The 19,557-nt window shown below is 38.0% G+C and overlaps 1 long non-coding RNA gene across 1 annotated transcript; it reads right to left on the bottom strand.

The window, feature by feature from the left end:
* Positions 1–15,786: 15,786 nt before the first annotated feature.
* LOC120518503 lies at positions 15,787–18,328 on the bottom strand. Its single transcript, XR_005631247.1, has 3 exons — positions 18,259–18,328; positions 17,814–18,075; positions 15,787–15,876 (listed from the first exon to the last, which is right to left on the bottom strand). It is a non-coding gene; the product is annotated as an uncharacterized LOC120518503 (long non-coding RNA).
* Positions 18,329–19,557: the final 1,229 nt, after the last annotated feature.

Here is a 19,557-nt window from a genome sequence, read left to right as displayed (position 1 = left end):
TCTGCCCATATAAGGCCATCCATCAGCAGCAATCCAATAGACACGCTGCCGCTAAATATTCGCAGGTGAAGGACTGTACTTATGCAAACGAAGATGAGATGGTCAGGGATAGAATAGTGTTTGGCACAAACTCAGCGAAAGTGCGAGAGAAACTTAAGTGCCGGGTCTTAGCTAACATTAAATAAAGCCGCGGACATCGCAAGATCACACAAGATAGCACAAGCACAGCTGAGAACCTTCGATGCATGTACTCCGAGTGGCTCACGTTAACTGACTGTGAACGCAGTACGCAGAGAACAAGAAAGAGCTCCAAAGATCGCTGAACAAAAAACGCATTACACAATTGAGAAGACAGCAAAAGAATATGAAGCGAGTGATGCATACAAGCATATTCATAAGTGCAGCTACTGCAGAAACAAAGCACGGTGTAAACCTTAAGTTTAAATTAAGTTCATAGACACACTGCCGCTCGCGTTTGTCATGCCTACGACGAATACGATATTCGCGAGATACAAGTTTAATGAGAGGATGCAGGGTATAAACAAGACTTTTGATCACTTTGTAAAGGAGTTAAAATTGCTGGTGAAGGACTGTGCTTATGCAAACGAAGATGAGATGGTCAGGGATAGAATAGACAAACACGGAATGTAACTTGAACACAACACATCCTCCAAATACGAACCTGATTGAAAGAAATAATGATAATCAAATCCTTGATGACAGCAACACTCATAACAGTCACAAAACAATTACATTGACAATCATGTTACGTTATTTTTAAAATGTTTCCTTTTCTTTTTCAGAACTTCTTTAACACACTACTTCTCCACTGCAAAGTATTTTGCTAGCTATATTATATATCTTATATTAAAACAGTTGTTGACTATACTGAGAGTTAAGCTTTTTGTATATCAAAGGGCAAAAGCAACCAAAAGTAGTTGTTGATTGGATGTAATAATGTAAATGTTTGACTTATTACATGTAGTGTTATCCAGTTGACACAAATGTAGATGTAGAAAACCAAAACTTGGCTTTTCAAATCTGGAATAAAAAGTCCCAAGCTGTCTGGTAAAGTGTAAAATCCAGTTAAACATTTGTGGGGTGTAATACTATCTGGTAGGACAAAAAAAATGTATTTTGCATTACAGGTACAGCAGCTTAAATCCACTTAGAATTCAATATACCATCAGAGATCATCTCATATAAGTGCAGTAAATTGTATTAAAGGTTTTAGCCGTGTCAAGTAAATACATATCTGTGATAGTATAACAAAACCAAATTCCTTGTGTAAGTCTGTTAGGGCACACTCAACGAACTACCTCCATACTAAATGTTAATGCTAGTTGCTCAGCCTACAAGATGACTGATATTCTGCCAATACTTAAAAATGCCAGGAGCAACGGAGAAATGGACCGGGAAATGGAAAGTGAAACAAAATTGCAGTCAAAAACACAGTTATACTGTTGCCAGGAAACAAAAAATCTAAACACTAGAGCCCAATATGTAAACCAAACTATTCTGTCATAAAATCCAATATGAAAGTCCTAATAAATCATTAGCACCACATGAAAATTTTCACGCTATCCACAATTTTGGATGCCAAGAAGTCTATGACGTCTGCTTTTATACTGCTGTGGTGATGATGTCATGCGTTGTTTCCAGTGAGCAAAGCAAGCCATTGTAGGTCTGACCATAAGATCTTCAAAATTAGTTCAGTTTTTCCTAGCTCACAATAGACACTTTTAGGGATTTTTTCCACCACTTCCTGAAATCTTACTTAGGCTCTCTGTTGCTATTTATACTGACTGGCAAGGGACAGTAAAAAGAAAATGAAGACAACCCAGGAGAATCTAAAGTCAACGAATGGGTCAAAGGTCAAAACTGGGAGACAAGGAGATCTTCTGTCAAAGTCAGAATGTGATCAAAATAAAAACTTTTAGTCAGAAACGACATTCAAAAAACGAAATAGTGGTCTTTTAATTGAAGCAGAAACAAGGTTTATCTGTCAAGCTCGGATACTGCAGCAATGCCAGGCATGACCTTTATATCATAGCAAAACTGACATCACAAATGAGTGCACCCTGGGGAATTCTAGGAGATGGCAGAAAGAGAAACCGAGCATAGCAGCACCCAACCGGGAAACAAAATGACGTTGCGATAAAGCGTGATTAAATACTTTCAACAGATTCTAGACAAAATTAAATACCAAATTCCAATTCCTTGAGTCTCAAAATTTGATAATCCATATGTAGACTGATAGACACTGAACAGGAATTTACACAAAAAATGTAAAAAAGTTGGAGATTGTTAACTCCTTGGCAGGTTTTGTGCCTACTTATTAACATTACAATACAACACAATACATTGCCATGGCAGTAATACTACTATGGGTTTTAACTCTGCATCTGGTTGTTGTCTGTATGGAATATGAATGTTCAATTCATCTTCTTATTGGTTTGCCTTTTAGTACACTGGTTTTCCTCTCACATTTCAAAGACATGCATGGCAGGTTTATTGGAGGGTCTGCACTGGCCCCATGCGTTTCCCTATGTATCCGATATCTATAATGGTCTACTAACTTGTCCAGGGCTGGTTCCTTCCTTGAGTTCAGTTCTTTTGGGATAGATTCAAGATCCCCGCCATCCTTAATTGGACTGAGTTTGAGAATGCCAATTATATGCCATAACAGCAGCTGTTAGCATACTGACCTAAGAACAAGGAGATGCCTAATATAGGAGCAGAGCACAACTATCTAACATTAAAAGATGGAGCTGATCTGGACTCTGTGTAGGCACTCAGCCAGATGTGTTTAGGTGTATTCCAGTCAGAGAGCTGCCTTCTGTTTCTCTTCTCTTACCATAAAGAGGGAAGTTATTTGAAAATACACATTTCATTTGAGCCCTTAGGCCAGTTGGTCATAACAGGCATTTTTGTGTCCTGTAAATTAGCACTAAAAATCTAAATGATTTTCTTTTGGGCTAATAAAATAGAAATGGACTGTCATAAATCGGCTTCTGGGAAAGGTGTAAAAAAGGAAAACCAAAAGTGTCAAAAAGTGGACTGGTAGTAAACAGCACTTGCGTACGCTTCTGTGTGTTACAACATGAGTAAAAATCATGCTGTATCGTAAGATTAAAAAAAATAATAAAAAGAACAAAAAAAGTACAATATTTGCTTTGGCCTTGTCCTTGATTTTGTTACATGTTATCAAGCTCATGGCTCACGCTCCATTGCCAGACTTTAATATTTCCTTTGCAGCTTGCTCATAAAGACATTCAGGAAAACAATTGAACACAATAAGCGCCTTCCTGTTCCGGCCAGCATGAGAACCACCCAGTCAGCTTGGAACGAGTCACAAAAATGAACTGTGTGCTTCCTTTCAATTGCAAATGGACCCTCACAGCAGCAGCTGCAGACGATTGAAGAAAAAAAAAAAATATCTGAATGCTCAACACTTCAATTCAGGCAGCTCCCTTTTCAGAATCTGATTCGGCCTCACCAGACTGCAGTGGAATTCCGTTTCATAAGCTCACTTTAATTGTATCTTTTGAAACAGAATTAATTCATGTTTTTTTTTTCTTCTGAAATACAACTCTCCCATGTACTTTTGGCACCCACTCCTCCTCCTGTTTTGTTAATTAAGTCTATTTTTCGTAGAAATTATATAAATAAAGACCTAGGCTGTATAGTAAAAATTCAGCTTTTAACATAGTGTAAATATTTTTATATTGTTGCACATATTCAGTATGTATGGTGGGATATGTAAATTATAATTAAATTCAGAGTAATGATGTGATTTCAGTTATTTATGTGGACTTGAACTGGGTGTTGCTTTTTACCTAAGTCAGCACCATATTAGCATATATTTTCATAGATAGATGGATGATTTAAGTGGACCGTACGTTAAGCAGCTTACAATTGAAATTGAAAGAATGCGTAACGTAGGGCCTGGTTACACCTACTCAGACTCAGTCTTTCCCACGATGTGATATTATTTTTTAGGAGGATGGACAGATTGCAAGTGAAACTTAACTGAAAAAGCAAAAGTACATAAATAATAGACTATTGGCATCTGTGAAGTCCTTATTTCATGTGACACTTTACAGAAGGCATTCATTCTCCCTGGAAGGTTTCAAAAGCAAATAAGAGCTTAGGCACCACAAGATAACTGTCATGGTGGATCATATGGAAATTGTTAAATGAAAACAAATACAGAATTTCAGTATGTAGTCTTCAAATGCCCTGGTGTCATATACAGTTACTAGCTACAATGGAATAATTTTAAAAATATTTGATATCTCTTGCTCTACATGTATTCTCAGCATTCCCTCTACATCTTTCCTCTGTATCTTTGTGTGTCTTGCTGACCTCCAGTCCGCTTTTTTGACTACCATCAATGGTATATCAGCTCTGATTATCTGCTATGAATTCTTTCCTCGGTATATTCTTCTGTATGAACGGCTCTTGCTTGGTGCACCTTCTTTCGTTTGCATTCCCATAAAGCCTGCTTCTCAGACTCTGTCATTTTGAGGTACCTTGCTCACCTCCTGTCCGCTTTTTGACCACCTAGCACAATATGGTACGCCTGTTATTACAAATTTGGGTTTTAGGATAGATGAGGATTTTAGACTGGATGGTCAGATCAGTGCGGTGGTGAAATCTTGTTTTTTTAGCTGAGACGTTTGGCAAAGATAAAAAACATTCTTTCTAAAGATCAATTCACAACAGTAATCCATGCCTTTATTACAACTCGGTTGGACTATTGTAATTCATTGTATGTTGGTGTTAGCCAGTCTACCCTGTCTCGGCTCCAGCTGGTGCAAAATGCTGCTACACGTCTTCTAACTGGCACGCGAAAAAATGAGCATATTACACCTGTATTATCCACACTGCACTGGCTGCCTGTTCAGTTTAGAGTTCATTTTAAGATTCTTTTATTTGTCTTTAAGTCTTTAAATGGACGTGCTCCGCCTTACCTCGCTGAGCTGCTGCATATGCACTCTCCTTTTCGCTTACTCAGATCAGCTGCTCAGCTGTTTCTGGATGTGCCTAGGACTCAGCGAAAGCTCAGGGGGGATAGGGCTTTTTCCGTTGTGGCTCCAAGGCTCTGGAATTCATTGCCGACCTACATTAGACAGGCCTCCTCATTGCCCATTTTTAAGTCTGCTCTTAAGACCTATCTTTTTGGTTTGGCGTTTGATTCTGTGTGAGCAGTTGATATTATTTGTTTTAACTCTGTTTAGTTGGTTTTTTTTACGTTGTAATTAGTTATTATTGTATTTTATTGATTGAGTTATTATTTGGTTTTGTTTAAATTTATTTAGTTTATGTACAGCACTTTGGTCAGCGGCTGTTGTATGTAAAGTGCTTTATAAATAAAGTTGACTTGACTTGATTTGACCTTCAATGGTAGATGAGCTCTGTCTACCTGCTGTGAAAATATATTTGTATTTTTTTTTGTATCCTTGTGTATCTGGACCTCTTTTCTAGCCCTGCCTCTCTTGATTTCATTCCCGTAAAGCCTGCTTCTAATACTCTGTCATTTTGAGGCACATTACCTCCTGTCCACTATTTGACTATACCCATTAGAAGGGCCCTCATTACCCGCTGTGATAACATCATTTGTATTCTTGCGAATATGTGTCACCTTTGAAAGCGACTTGGGCTGCGCCTTGTTAGTATGTGGCAACCCAATGTCGCTTGATACATTATTCACTTTGTCATTGAAATGCTACATTTTAACTTCTTCTTTGTAAAAAATAAAAATAAATACATAAATAAAAAGGCTGCAGTGTGCTGGCGCCCTGCCCGGGGTTTGTTTCCTGCCTTGTGCCCTATGTTGGCTGGGATTGGCTCTAGCAGACCCCCGTGACCCTGCATTAGGATATAGCAGGTTGGATAATGGATGGATGGATGGATGGATAAATGCAAAGGGTCACAATCAGGAATTGAACTTGGCACACTTAATATATTGTGTCATTATCATCCCTAGCACTGAGCCAAACTGACCAATTAGACCAAAGTGAAACAGACCAGTCAGATTGATTGAACAGACTGGACACACACACACACACACAGATTTCTTCTTCTTTTGGTGTTATAATATAATATAATAGTGTTATATTATATAGATAAATAACAAAGTTAGGAAATGTACGCCTGGCGTACCATACAGGTTTCAGTTAACTGATAAGAAAGTTATAAAATGTTTAATTTTGTTAGTTACTTCATCAAAGAGTCAGTTAACGCATTTGTGTTATTTAAATTTTCTATAACAGTGAATCATATTTAAAATTAACAGAGATAACAGAATGTCAATTACAGTACTTGTATTAAGCTGATGTCACATAACGTGACTTCTTGTGGGTACATCAAACTTGCCAACTAGAGTTACTAATCTTGCCACCGGACCATGTCAATTTAAATAACTGGAAATCCATTGGTATATGAATTTACACAATTGCACGTTGATTTTCCAGCACTTTTTTGACAGCCAATAGCATGCTGCCTGGCTGAGCTGGTTCTATAGAAAGATATGACAAGGTAAAGGTTAACAGGTATGGCAAGTTCAGCTACAATCTTGGGTGATTTTTTTTCTTTCTCCATTCTGTCATGGCATGTAAAAAGTGAGACATCAGAAAGACAAGATTCTCTTCTGAGAGAAGGTCCAAAACACTCACATTCCTTATTCCTCATTGCTGCGTTACATGCATTGTACTTCCGGATGAGCATTCATTGGTTTTCAGCTATCATGCACACAAAGCTTTTGCCTATGATTAAAGACAACATTTTGCAGCAAGTCGCTGTCTAGTTGGATTGAGTGGCTGGATATGTCAGACTACTCGACAAACCTACATGGGAGTGTGATGCCAACTGCCTCTGACTCTCTAAGATTATGTAAATTAATGTTATGACTGAAAATCACTAGAAAAGTAGTGTAAATGTGACAGACTTTAGTAGACTGCATTAAATGCATGCTTTGTAACACTAATTCACAATATAATGTAGTTAAAAATGTAGGCTTGTGGCTCAGTGGCAGATTCCACAAGTATTGTGGCACAAGATGACATCTTGTTTTTTGTTAGTTAGGTTGTGGGTGGTCTGTGACTAATTGTTGTTCAGCATTCCATTTTTGAAAGAAGAACCTAAACAATCTCATTTGAAGAGTCAAGTCAAAATTGTTCTTTCCTTCGGACCATGATGAAGGTAAACAATCTCATTTGAAGAGTCAAGTCAAAATTGTTCTTTCCTTCGGACCATGATGAAGGGCAGGTCGAGCTTAGCCACTAATTTGCAGGGTGAGAAAAACATCCAAATCATTACAATGTGCAGGTGATGAAGCTGTGAGATTGTTTTAGTGTAATGTAAATACTGAGTACAGATTTTTTCACTCTATGTTAATACAGCAATGCTTATGTAATTTCTTTCTTCTTACATTAATTTCTTGATAAGTGACTTTTTTTTCTACTTTTACCTCAAGCAGTAGGAGTACAAGTGGTTTGCTGGTGTTTACACTCCTCCTGCTATTTGACTAACTTAGATTGGGAATTTGATTTGCCGTCAGGAATGTGGTTGTCAGAAAAGAAATAGAGGAAAATATACAAAATTTACAAGTTGAAGTAACTTCTGTCAAGGTAAATCTGAAACTGTAAACTAATCCATAATTGAAGTCACACAGAATTTTTCTCTGTTTTAAGACAGGCAAGTTCGCAACTTCGACAATGGGAGACTTTAAAATATCAAAGATTTGAAGTATTTCAGTGAAAATGTAGCTTTTTTTTGACAATTTCTCTTGAAGAATAAGTGTGCCATTTCAACAAAATCAGTCCACTGGGAGCTTAATGGTTTCATGTAGACAGATAGGTGGGTGGACAGACAGACAGACGTAGCTCTCTCAGTAGGTGCTTTTCATATTAGATGCGAACACACCTAAACATGACCTGAATATCCAGTGGGGTTAATAAATAGTAAACACTGATAGATAACACGGCATACTTATAGCACCTTTCACCGTGAGCACCATCCTAATGAGTTTTACAAATTGCACTGCTTAAGAAGCTGAAGTACCAGAAAAATAGGGAGGGAGAGGGGAAGGTTCCTTGCCCGGACAGGAGGACCCAGGTGGATAGATGGGCATCCCAGCTAAGAGGGAGGAAGGTTCTCTGCTCGGATTGGAATCCTCAGGTGGATGGACAGGCATCCTGACCAGATGTATTTACAATTGTGACCTGACATTTGCGCGATAAACATATGCGCGCCAACAAAATAGCGCTGATTAAAATGTGCGGTCAAAATCGTGCCGACAAAATTGCGCCGACAAAATCACGAAAGTTTCATTAAATATGAATTACTGGTTTAAAGCATATATAATAATGTTTATTTTAGAAGTCAATATTATGAGACGCGGCATGCCATCAGCACGGCACGCAGATAGTCCTTAAGATCACGCCCTGCATTTGTAGGAAGAATTGCAGCAAGGGCATTGCACTCTCTTGGCCTCTCTCGCGATTTTGTCGTAGCGATTTTGTCTGCGCGCATTTGTCGAAAACCAGTTAGCGGGTTTGTCGGCACTCATTTGTCAGTCGCGGTTTTGTCGGGGCGCATATGTCTATCGCGCTTTTGTCGGTGAACCATTTACAATACCTTTCCTGGCCAGGTTAAAAAGGAAGGACAGGGAAAGACTGTCTCTTCTTTTTTTTGGTTGCTCCTGTTAGAGATCATCTTTTTGCATATCTTCCTGTCTTCCCGCTCTCTTACACCCATCACTTGCATGTCCTCTCTCACCACATCCATAAGCCTCCTCTTAGGCCTTCCTCTTTTCACATTGCCTGGCAGTTCTATCCTTAACATCCTTCTCCCAATATACTCAGCATCTCTCCTCTGCACATGTTCAAACCAACGTAATCTTGCCTCTCTGACTTTGTCTCCAAACCGTTCAAACTGAGCTGACCCTCTAATATACTAATTTCTAAAGGGAAGGACAGTCTCTATGGGCTGTTTATTCCCCCAGGATGCTAGATGGCAGTAGCCCTGGATAAAGATATCCATTTGGACACCAACAGGGAATTCTGGGAATTGTAGTCTGGTAGCAAAGCCCTGCTGGGGTCTATGGGTGCCGCAAGATGGCACTACAGGGAGTTACACTCCTTACCATTTGGGACATCTATATGTCCCGGAAATGTTCCCAATGGGTGAAGCCCTGGCACCAGAAATACTCCAGGGTCCTCAATAAAATGGAATGCACTGCCTTGTCCAGGTGAGATTGAGATGGGAGGAAAGATACAACACTCAACTGGAGGATTGGCAGTGTGGAGTGAAACAGTGATTTTTTATTTTCCTCATTATTATTATTGCCTTCCTTATGAATAGATTTTTTTAATAAAAGACTTCCTCAGATTTTCTTAATAACATACTGCAAATTATTGTTGTCATTTTCAAATATCCATTAATATACAAAGCTTATGTTACATTTACATCAGCAATATTTAACTTCAGTGTTTAGTTTTACTTTCTGTTTGTTATTAGAGCAATTAAATTCTTACTTGAACTCATCCCTTTAGGAAAAAAAAATGAAAAAGATGACATGGAGGTGCAATAGCTAGTGCTGCTGTCTCACATTTCTGGGCATCATTAGTTTCCATTCCTGGGGCCTCATGTATAAACGGTGCGTACGCACAGAAATGTTGCGTAAGAACTTTTCCACGTTCAAATCGCGATGTACAAAACCTACACTTGGCGTAAAGCCACGCACTTTTCCACGGTACCTCATGCCTTGTCGTACGCAAGTTCTCCGCTTCGGTTTTGCAAACTGGCGGCACCCAGCGTCAAAGCAATGCTACTGTTCCTGTGTGATTACTCATTATTTTCATGAAGCGGCTTTATAAATACACAGAAACTAATCGCATATTGTTTATTAGTATAATGCATCTGATTGTAATTAACTCGTAACCATATAATGGTCCAGGGAACAGGCATAGTATTCCAAATACCCTAACTGCTTTAGTGTTGTTACTCTCACTTCTTCTTCTACTTCTTCTTTCAGCTCCTCCCGTTAGGAGTTGCCACAGCGGATCATCTTTTTTTTATTTCTTTCACTGCACGACTCGGAGTATTTATATCACTGTATCTGAGTGTGAATCACAGCAGCAGCTGATCGGAAAGAGAATTATCGGTAGACAGCTTTAAGGACACGCTGTCTCAGCCACGGCAAAACGTTTTAAAGCCTTTCCTGTACGGACCTCGCGGTTCAGAAACAGTTTAATCCCAAGAACTTTAAATGCACTCAATCAATTGCTACGTGTAGAAATGTTAGGACTTATAAGTACAATCACCCCACTGTAAACTTGCACTACAGTTATAATATCTCACAACCTGAGCCACTTTATAAAGCGCGTATTTACATATGATGACGATATCATTTTTAAGGTGAAATGCAGCAAAATATGTTTGTTAAATTATACACATAAAACTTTAACTTCATTTAAATAATCTATATTCTTCACTGGGAGTGTCGTGAAGGATAGAATAATTAAACATGTACTACGAAGATATTTCAATGTTCTTTAAACGTTTTGAAGAATCGGCGCTAAGCTTACAGATGGCTTAACGTCTATTACAGAGCTGATTGTATGGCGATCGGTTACTTGGGGAAAGAAAAGCACTGACTGCAGTGACGGCTACGCCAATACAGTATATATTGAATATAAAACAGAAAGAGAAAATAACAACACAGCTAAAAACGCAGCGACAAATTTCGACAATAAATTATTTCATCGAAGTGAAACACATGTTTAATAACGTGCTTTAACTCCTATCGTCATGAAAATGATATCACGTATACATCTCAGTATTTTAGTTATTCAGAGAGCTGTAATATCACGAATGTAATGGACTCTGTGTCCTGTCAGAGGAAGAGAGCCGGTTTAAGAAGCAAGTAGTGATTCACACACATAGATCACAGTAGAAGAGTAGAAGATCAAATACAAAACAAAGCATTTAACGTGCTACTTTAATTACGTTGTGATTTGAGAAACTGGTTAATTAAACGATTTTAAGATGAAGTTTATAATGTTCTACTAAATGAAAAAATAAACTACGTGATTAAAGTGGAAATGTCGAGATTGAAGTTGACATTTCGTGCTTTTTCCCCACAGTGTGCCTTTTTTCTCTGTACCCTAATAAACTTTCATATGACACTCAGACAGTGGGCTTACAACTCTTCTTTTCACGGCAACTTTGATATGTGACTTCTTTTTATTTCGGCACTGTGCGATTTTGTGAATGTGAGCTTTCAAGTTTCTCCAACACGCTATGTCACTCGATCAACTTCATTTTGTTGATTATACCACGGTTTATTTGAACAAATAGTATGTTTTTCCTTTGCCTCCACTTGGTATTCGCTGAAATTCTTATATTTTCCCCGTGCTTTTCCCATTGTCTTTTCACAGAAGGCGATTTATATTGATTTGCATATTCAAATAGGCGTAATTCTGGGAGGATTTGGGGCGTTACATAATGCACGTGCACGAGCGTTAGTTTTCACGCTGATCGGGATTTATGTAGCAGAAGAACGTGGAAGTTGGAGTACGCACAGATTCCTGCATCTGGATTTTTCTGTGCGTAAGCACATTTCGGCTTTTGTGCTTACGCAATGTTATAGTGCGAGTTCTACGCACGGCGTTATACATGAGGCCCCTGGCCTGAAAATGTCTCTAATCATGTCCAAGGCAAAGAAAATTTTGGGTTATATTCTAAAAGTTGATAAATGTAAAACAGTTAACGTTGTCCTTAGACTGTGTAATGCACTAGTGTGACCTCATCTGGAGTACCGTGTGCAGTTCTTGTCACCATGCTACAAAAAAAAATGGCAGCTTTAGCATATAAGTGCAAAAAAACTTCAAACAGACAGGACAACGTTCCAGTTCTCAATAGTCCTAAATTTGAAAGCATCTGTTTAATACAGGGCAGCACGGTGGCGCAGTGGTAGCGCTGCTGCCTCGCAGTTAGGAGTCCCGGGTTCGCTTCCCAGGTCCTCCCTGCGTGGAGTTTGCACGTTCTCCCCGTGTCTGCGTGGGATTCCTCCAGGCGGTCCGGTTTCCTCCCACAATCCAAAGACATGCAGGTTAGGTGGATTGGCGATTCTGCATTGGCCCTAGTGTGTGCTTGGTGTGTGGGTGTGTTTGTGTGTGTCCTGCGGTAGGTTGGCACCCTGCCCTGGATTGGTTCCTGCCTTGTGCCCTGTGTTGGTTGGGATTGGCTCTAGCAGACCCCCGTGACCCTGTATTCGGATTCAGCGGGTTAGAAAATGGATGGATGTTTAATACAAGAGTGAAAATACAGGAATTGAAGAAAAATTAAGATAAGAGACCTAACGAGAGGAAAACCTAAATTTTAGTGCTTCTCAGCTGGTGATGGTAGTGGTGTGGTGGGGTTTACACCCTGTTGCAATGTGAAAAGTTAAAATGGGATTGACCTGGTCTAACTTTCTCAACTGCACATCTGATACCATTGCTGTCCAAAGTTCCCAGTCACTCAGATGTCTTGTACCGTAGCCTAAAGTATCTTGGCCAGGGCAGCACTGGTATCAAGTACAACAAGCAGATATCAGAAAGAGTAAGGGAAAAGATTTCCTGCGGTTATGATGAATGACACAATTTTGGTAATATGAGGTAATTACCAAATGTTTTTGCAGTGAGAACCAGTGGCTGTACCAAGGGTACACTATACTAAAATAATGGGTCTTTAGCTTTAATTTAAATACTAAGACTTGATGTACCATTGAAAAATAAGAAAGCATGCATCTTGTAATAATAATGTTCTATACAGTATATTATAGAGGTAAGGTATTTATAATTTCTGCTTGAAAAGATACAAAATCCATTGATGATTTACATTGTTTACTACAAAATCTTTAAAATAGGACCTTAACTGTGTATAAAGCTTTGCAGTTGTCAATTAAATTTTAAACAAAAGCAAGAAGTATCACACGGTTATATCTCATCTTAAATGTACGTGTATTTTATGTTTTACTGATTTGTTCATTTTTTTTGTTTTTTATGTGTTTATGTTTCTTCTATTGGTTTCTATACTTACGTGATGTCTCTTTAAATGCTTTACTGTTCTTTGTTTTTTGAGGGTGGGTAGATTGAACTGTTGCTGTATTGGCTTGTGCCCTGTGTTGGCTGGGATTGGCTCCAGCAGACCCCCGTGACCCTGTGTTCGGATTCAGCGGGTTGGAAAATGGATGGATGGATGTATTGGCTTGATAGCCAATGCATACTTGGCATAACTGAAATGGAAATGTTGCCTACAGTAACATGTATGACAAAAAGGGTCAGTCTAGATTACATATTATCATATAATACTATACTATATTTTAATTATATACACATTATAACCCCTAAATTTTCATAACTGATATTTTCTGGGGAGCACATGCCTCATGTTGGGGGATTAAGCTTCCCTGTTTATTCCCCCATAATTTATACCATGAATGAAAGGAGTTGCAGCTACTTCTATGATCAGGGAGAAATCCTGTCTAAAACTTTCATATTATTTGAAGAAATTAGAATGAGATGGAAATTGTGAAGTTCCTGTTTTCAGGGATTGTAGAAATAAATCTGTCTGTAATTATTCTGGCCATTTGGATTCTTCATTAAAGGTCTAACAATGGCTAATTTGAGGACATTGAGAACAGTGTCTGTCAGTGAAGGTATATTAATCATGTGACGGGCAGGTGCTGTAAACTACTGTAAATTAGCTCAGTGAATAGTTTGGTTGGGAACAGGTCTATGGGACAGCTGCTTGGTTCAATTTTCAAAATTAGAAGTAGATTTTCTATCTCTGTTATTAAGTAAAAATTGCCCAGGTGCTGACATAGTTTGATCCCCACACTAGATTTTTAAGCAGACTTTTCAGTCATTGAACTTATAATGAAATCCTTGCCACTAATGCTTGGAGGAATTTTACCTGCCTGTACATAGTTCATATTTGTTAAGTTAGTCACTGTTCTAAATCACATGTGAATATTGTTTCTATTTATTCATTTGAAATACTCTTCAGTGCATATCACTACAAATGGCCTTCTTAACCTTGTTAATTTTCTCATGCCATGTTTTTTTTTATATAAATATATAATTAACTTGTTCTTTATATACACTCTGGGTTTGGTTTTTCTAAACCCTGTTAAATATCTTTTCTCTGCGCATGTGTTAGTTTGGAGTGAGCTACTATAGCTAAACTACTTTCTGAGACATATTGTACTTTTGAGAGCTGATTATTCCCCATTTCAATTAGGGTGACACACAGGTTAGCTCTGCTGACTCAAAGCTCCAGAATCTTGGGGCTGAGTCCCAGCCTGGACTCGGTTGTAGGTTTTTGCCATATCCATATGAGTTTTGCTACAGATACAGATATTTCAGCTTTCCAACGGTGTAGCTTGAGTTAATTTGTGTAACGAGTCTATGTTTTTGACTATAATTAGCTATTCTGATCCATTTTTGAAAATTATAAACATGGATTATTTGATTGTTGATTATTTTTATTATTCTTATGGTGATATTTTGCAGGCGTGATTGGTTGCTGCTGTTTTATGTTCATTCTGATGGTTATTAACATGCTGTTTATGGATATCATGCTTGTTGTTGGTCACATGAGTTTAACTGTTATGTTGCGGTTGGTGTATTTTTGATATCTAATATTAGCCCGTCAAAATTTATAAAAACACTGAGAAATTTTTGTGTGTGTATATTGGGAGTTCAACATTAAAAGTCCTTTCAGATTTAATGCTCCAACTGGTGTGTTGCCATTTTTTTTCAAAGAAGATAAAACTACTCCATGTATTCTTAACTAAAGGAATGGTGTCAGGGTTAGAAGCCAAGTTTCAGTAAATAAAGAAAAAAACTGTTATTGTGTGTAAAATAATGACACTGTCATGACATATGCCAATTTTATACATGTTTATCATTCTAGATTTATTTTTTTGTTTATTATATATGAACTGCAATTCACTGGTCATGTGACCACAATTGCCGTGTCTTGACGTTACAGCTTTTCTCTGTATAAATATTGCCACAGCGTGAGACAATAATATCTTCCAGTTGCTAAAAACTAAAATCTCCACGTGGTAGATATTTTATTTTTACAAGCTGGACAAGGGCCAGTTAAGTTATAACTTTGTGATCTATTTTTGACTTTGAATTTTGGTTTGTGGCAGTGCCTTGTATGCTCAATTTATTTTTTGATCTCCAAGTTTTGATCTTTGACTTGGCACTGACTCTGATTCTGCGTTATTATCTTCTTGTCTTTCTCTTCCTCTCACCATAATCCCATAGACTTGGTCTCATTTCAGTCATTAATTTGTACAACTGTAATTCCTGATAAACAAATATTTAGCAAGCAACATTTGGAAGATGCTAAATGTATGAAGCGGGCTTAATATTTGCGCTTTGTATGTACAAGATCACTTACAAATGCACTCTAAGTGGAAGATCTACTTTTTATTTGATGACAACTGGTGGTGCTTTTAGGTTGGCTGTAGTTTCATTTATAGTTACTTTTTTATTTAGCTAGATAAGTCAGTTTTTGAGATCCCTCTTCAAAGGCATAGCTGGCATAATGTTCACACACCATTCCATCCATCCAATTTAATTTTATATTCAACACAACAAAAAATATTTTTTTATTTTATTCATCTCCAATTAATTAAATATGTCTCTCTCGAAAAACTGTCAGTTGATTATTAATACAGCAACCATCATAATGAATAGACTTGACTGACCTGCAAGACAAATGCTTTGTTGCTGTGAAGCTGCTATCCTGGTAACAAAATCAGCAGGTCCTTACATGTGTAACCATAGTGCTGCTTTTGCTGAAAATCTAAATAAGGTAAGAGAGGTAGAAATGACTCTCATCTGTTTCATCCATGTGCCAACAACTCAGAAGATGATGGTGATAACATGACCTGTATTTTCCCATCAGCATGTTAATAAAAGGCCCCTTGAGCTATAAAGTTGGCATGAGGAGCAGAGACAATAAGTTACATCTATAACAAATGAATTTGACATTGTACTGGAATTAATCATTATACATCACTAATAAACAGGGAATCCCCAGTTCTTTTTATTACAGTATTTCTAACAGTTGTTTTACAAGGGACAGTAATTAGTATTTCACTGCAAAATTTCTTTAAAATCATCCACCTATGGAGTTCCAAACTTTTACAGCTGCATGTACCCTTTAGAATAACAAAAGCTTTCTGTGTTCTTGTTAATGTGAGATGTATAAAATTAGACTTGAGTTTGGAAGCCATAGCAGATTGCTGAATTTTATGCACATCTATCTATTGATTTCAGTACTTTTCCCACTGCCTTCCAGTGTTTATTTGAATTCATTTTCAACTTACTTATTACAATATAGGACTATGAAGAACCAAAGCTTATTTCAACAGTACTGGACATAATCAGGAATCAGCTAAAGATGGGGTGCCGGGCTGTCACTTACACTCACTCACACACACATATGCCTGCTTATAGAGCCAGTTTTTAATGCTGCACAGATCTGGTGGATCTTAAAGCAGAGAGACAGATACATACACTACTGTAGATAACCTGGAAAGAGGCAATAGATAAAAAAACGCAGAAAATCACAAAACATTTGGTAACCAGAGCTCTCCCAGTGCGCTTGACTAATATTCCCTGTCCTGATTGGTTGGTTGATTTCATGAGCGCAGTAATCCCTGGTCATTCCCTCACGTCACCTCTTAATCTCATCTCTACTCAGTTCTCTTAGTATTTTATGATATGACGGGAAGAGACTGAGTTGCACAAATCTTTTTTGAAAATCCCACTATGATTCTCATTCGTCCACTCTTTAAATATTAATTTTTTTTTTAACTTTAAAAAATGTCATGTCTTTATTACAGTCCTGTTCTTGCCAAAATGCATCAGTTTCAGCTGCCCTTACCATATTGGCTGAACGCTGGCAGCTATATTCTATTAGCAAAGCCTTATGGGTACAGCATCTTGCTTCCCTGCTTTATAATCTGCTGTGCTTTAATAGCAGGCTGGCAGGTAAACAGAATTTGAAATAGTGCAAATGCAAAGAGCAGAGTTAAGATAAAAGAAGAGAAGTATGTAAAACAGGATAAGGTTGGAAAGAAAGGCCCATTGTTAATGAACTCTGCTGCCAGGCCCTGTCTTTGGAGTTGGATGTCAGTAACAATTGGGAAGCAGGTGCTGATGGGCTGTAGGAGGACAGGACAGTTATTAGTCAGAGGGAGGGGAGTCAATGGAGTAGAAGTGGGAGTGGAGATGGAGGTCCTTATCAAATTACTCACTGTTGTGAATCATCTCACTACACTAGTGATTTTCAGACAAGCACAGGATAATGCAGCATGGCCTCCAGCATTTCTCCACATCAAAAGACTACTCTATGACTCAGGCCAAAATAATGAAAAAAAAAATGTTTGCAGACTCTCCTTCCATTTCTTGTACTCTCAAATGCTCTTTTGCTGACTTGTATATTGTTCTTATATTTTAATTAAAATAGCAAAATCACTTAAGGCAACTTTACTGACAAATACACTTTTAGTGATGCAAAAAATAATAGTACAGTGGAAGAGACAGGAGTTTGAATGCCCTTGATGTCTCAACTAGCTTAACCAGACCTTCGTTAGATAGAAAAAATGTTACATGTTACATATACACATCCAACTTGTAGACTGCACTATTGCAGCTGAGGTTAAAGATCTCTCTTGAATGTAACACTGTCATTCTTTTCCATGTCATCCACACAAAGGGGTATTTATGACTTACCATCTAAGTCTGGTATAGTATGTCTTCTAATGGGGAAAAGCAAAAGAAAACAGGGTTCTATGGATCCTGAGGTAAACCTTCATTTCCTCACAGAAGGCACCATAACCTGGACCTGAACCTGCATCTATCAAAGCTTATGAGAGGAAGTTTTGTTTTGCTTCCGTATTATCTTCTCTCCAACTGAAAGAGAGCAGGAGTGATTGTTTCCTCTGTTCTGCTGACCAGCCTGGTTGTTGTATACTGTTAGATGAAAAAGGAGAACCTAAAACAGGATTCAGCAGGACCAGGAAATAAAACACGGTCAACATTGTAACCAGGAGAGCAAAATAAACCAAAATCGTCACACTCATATTGTATTATAGAAATCAAAATATACTTATAATAAATCTACTTAATACCCTTTAACCTCATTACACTAACACACCGCTTTGTTGGCTTTACTTACCAAGGAACTTGGAGAACTGTGGTAGCATGCAGCCATCTTAAATTCTGGTGTCACATGCTGATAGTCATGTGGTAGCAATGGGGTACTGCATGTAAGAAGAACAAATCTGTGACCACAGATATAAATGCTAATAGGGAGTAATGTGAGCAAATTCAATGATCCAAATGGCAAAGCAGTGACATTAGCAAAACAAAAAATGTTAAATTATTAGTGCATAGAAAAGGTAAAAGAAAGGTATAAATACAAAACATAATGTAAAAATGGGTTCAATATTGAGCAACACTTTATAATCATATGTATGTCTTTTAAGCAAATAATACATTTCTATTCTTAGTTCTCTCTTTTTTAAGAACTCTTGCATTTTCGTATACTGTGGTGTGAAGGGAACGCTCCAGCTTCCAAAACCGGACACAGACAGGCACACGGTACAAGTTCAGCACAAGCACAGGCTTTTATTATGGGAAATGATTCCCAGAATCGTTTCTCACAGCACAAGTACAACACGGTACAAAGCACCACAATAAAGCACTCTTCTTTCTTATTTTCTTTCTCTCTCTTCTTGTCTCTCCTTCCACTCCTCCAAGCAAGCTTCCTTCTCTGTTCTCCCAATTCTGGCTCTTGGAATGAAGGCAGTGGGCTTCATTTATGCCGCACCTGGAGGTACTTCCGGTGGCCCGTTAGCGTGGTCTGGAAGCACTTCCGGGTGAGGAAGATGGCCAATGAAATAGGGCTCACTAGTCCCTGCAAGTCCCCGGCCGTCCACCACAATGCACAACAATAGTGTCCAGTTTATTCCTGTTAGACCAGGGGTGGGAAATGTAATTCTTGGAGGGCTGCAGTGGCTGCAGGTTTTTCCTCCAACCCAATTGCTTTATAAGAAGCACTTACTGCTCAAGCAACACTTCTGCTTCATTTTAGTTCTCTCGCTTGTTAAGATTTTAAACCCTTATTGCTTATTTTAATCAGCTGTATTCTCAGTTTTAAATTGCTCCTTATTAGCAATAAGATGCAAATGACAAAAGAAACCTGCACTCCTCCATTTTCCTTGTTTCTATATACATCTGTGTGTATTTATTGTACACTATTAGGTTTAATTAAATACTTGGAAGGAAAGTAAAGAGAACAAAGTGAAGAACTGAGAATTACTCACCTGTTTTTAGACTTCAAGTCATTTTGATGATAGCCTTAGAAAGGAACAAAAAATCTAGGATATGAGAAAGACCTGACATGGCAGAGTTAAAGCACTAACAAATCGTGAGATTAAATTATTAGGCAAGGATTATTTTCTAATTAAGCAAC

This window comes from Polypterus senegalus, chromosome 1 (assembly GCF_016835505.1).
Source record: "Polypterus senegalus isolate Bchr_013 chromosome 1, ASM1683550v1, whole genome shotgun sequence".
Taxonomy (NCBI): domain Eukaryota; kingdom Metazoa; phylum Chordata; class Cladistia; order Polypteriformes; family Polypteridae; genus Polypterus; species Polypterus senegalus.
Note: the sequence above shows the minus strand (reverse complement) of the source record. Positions and strands in the feature narration are given on the sequence as shown.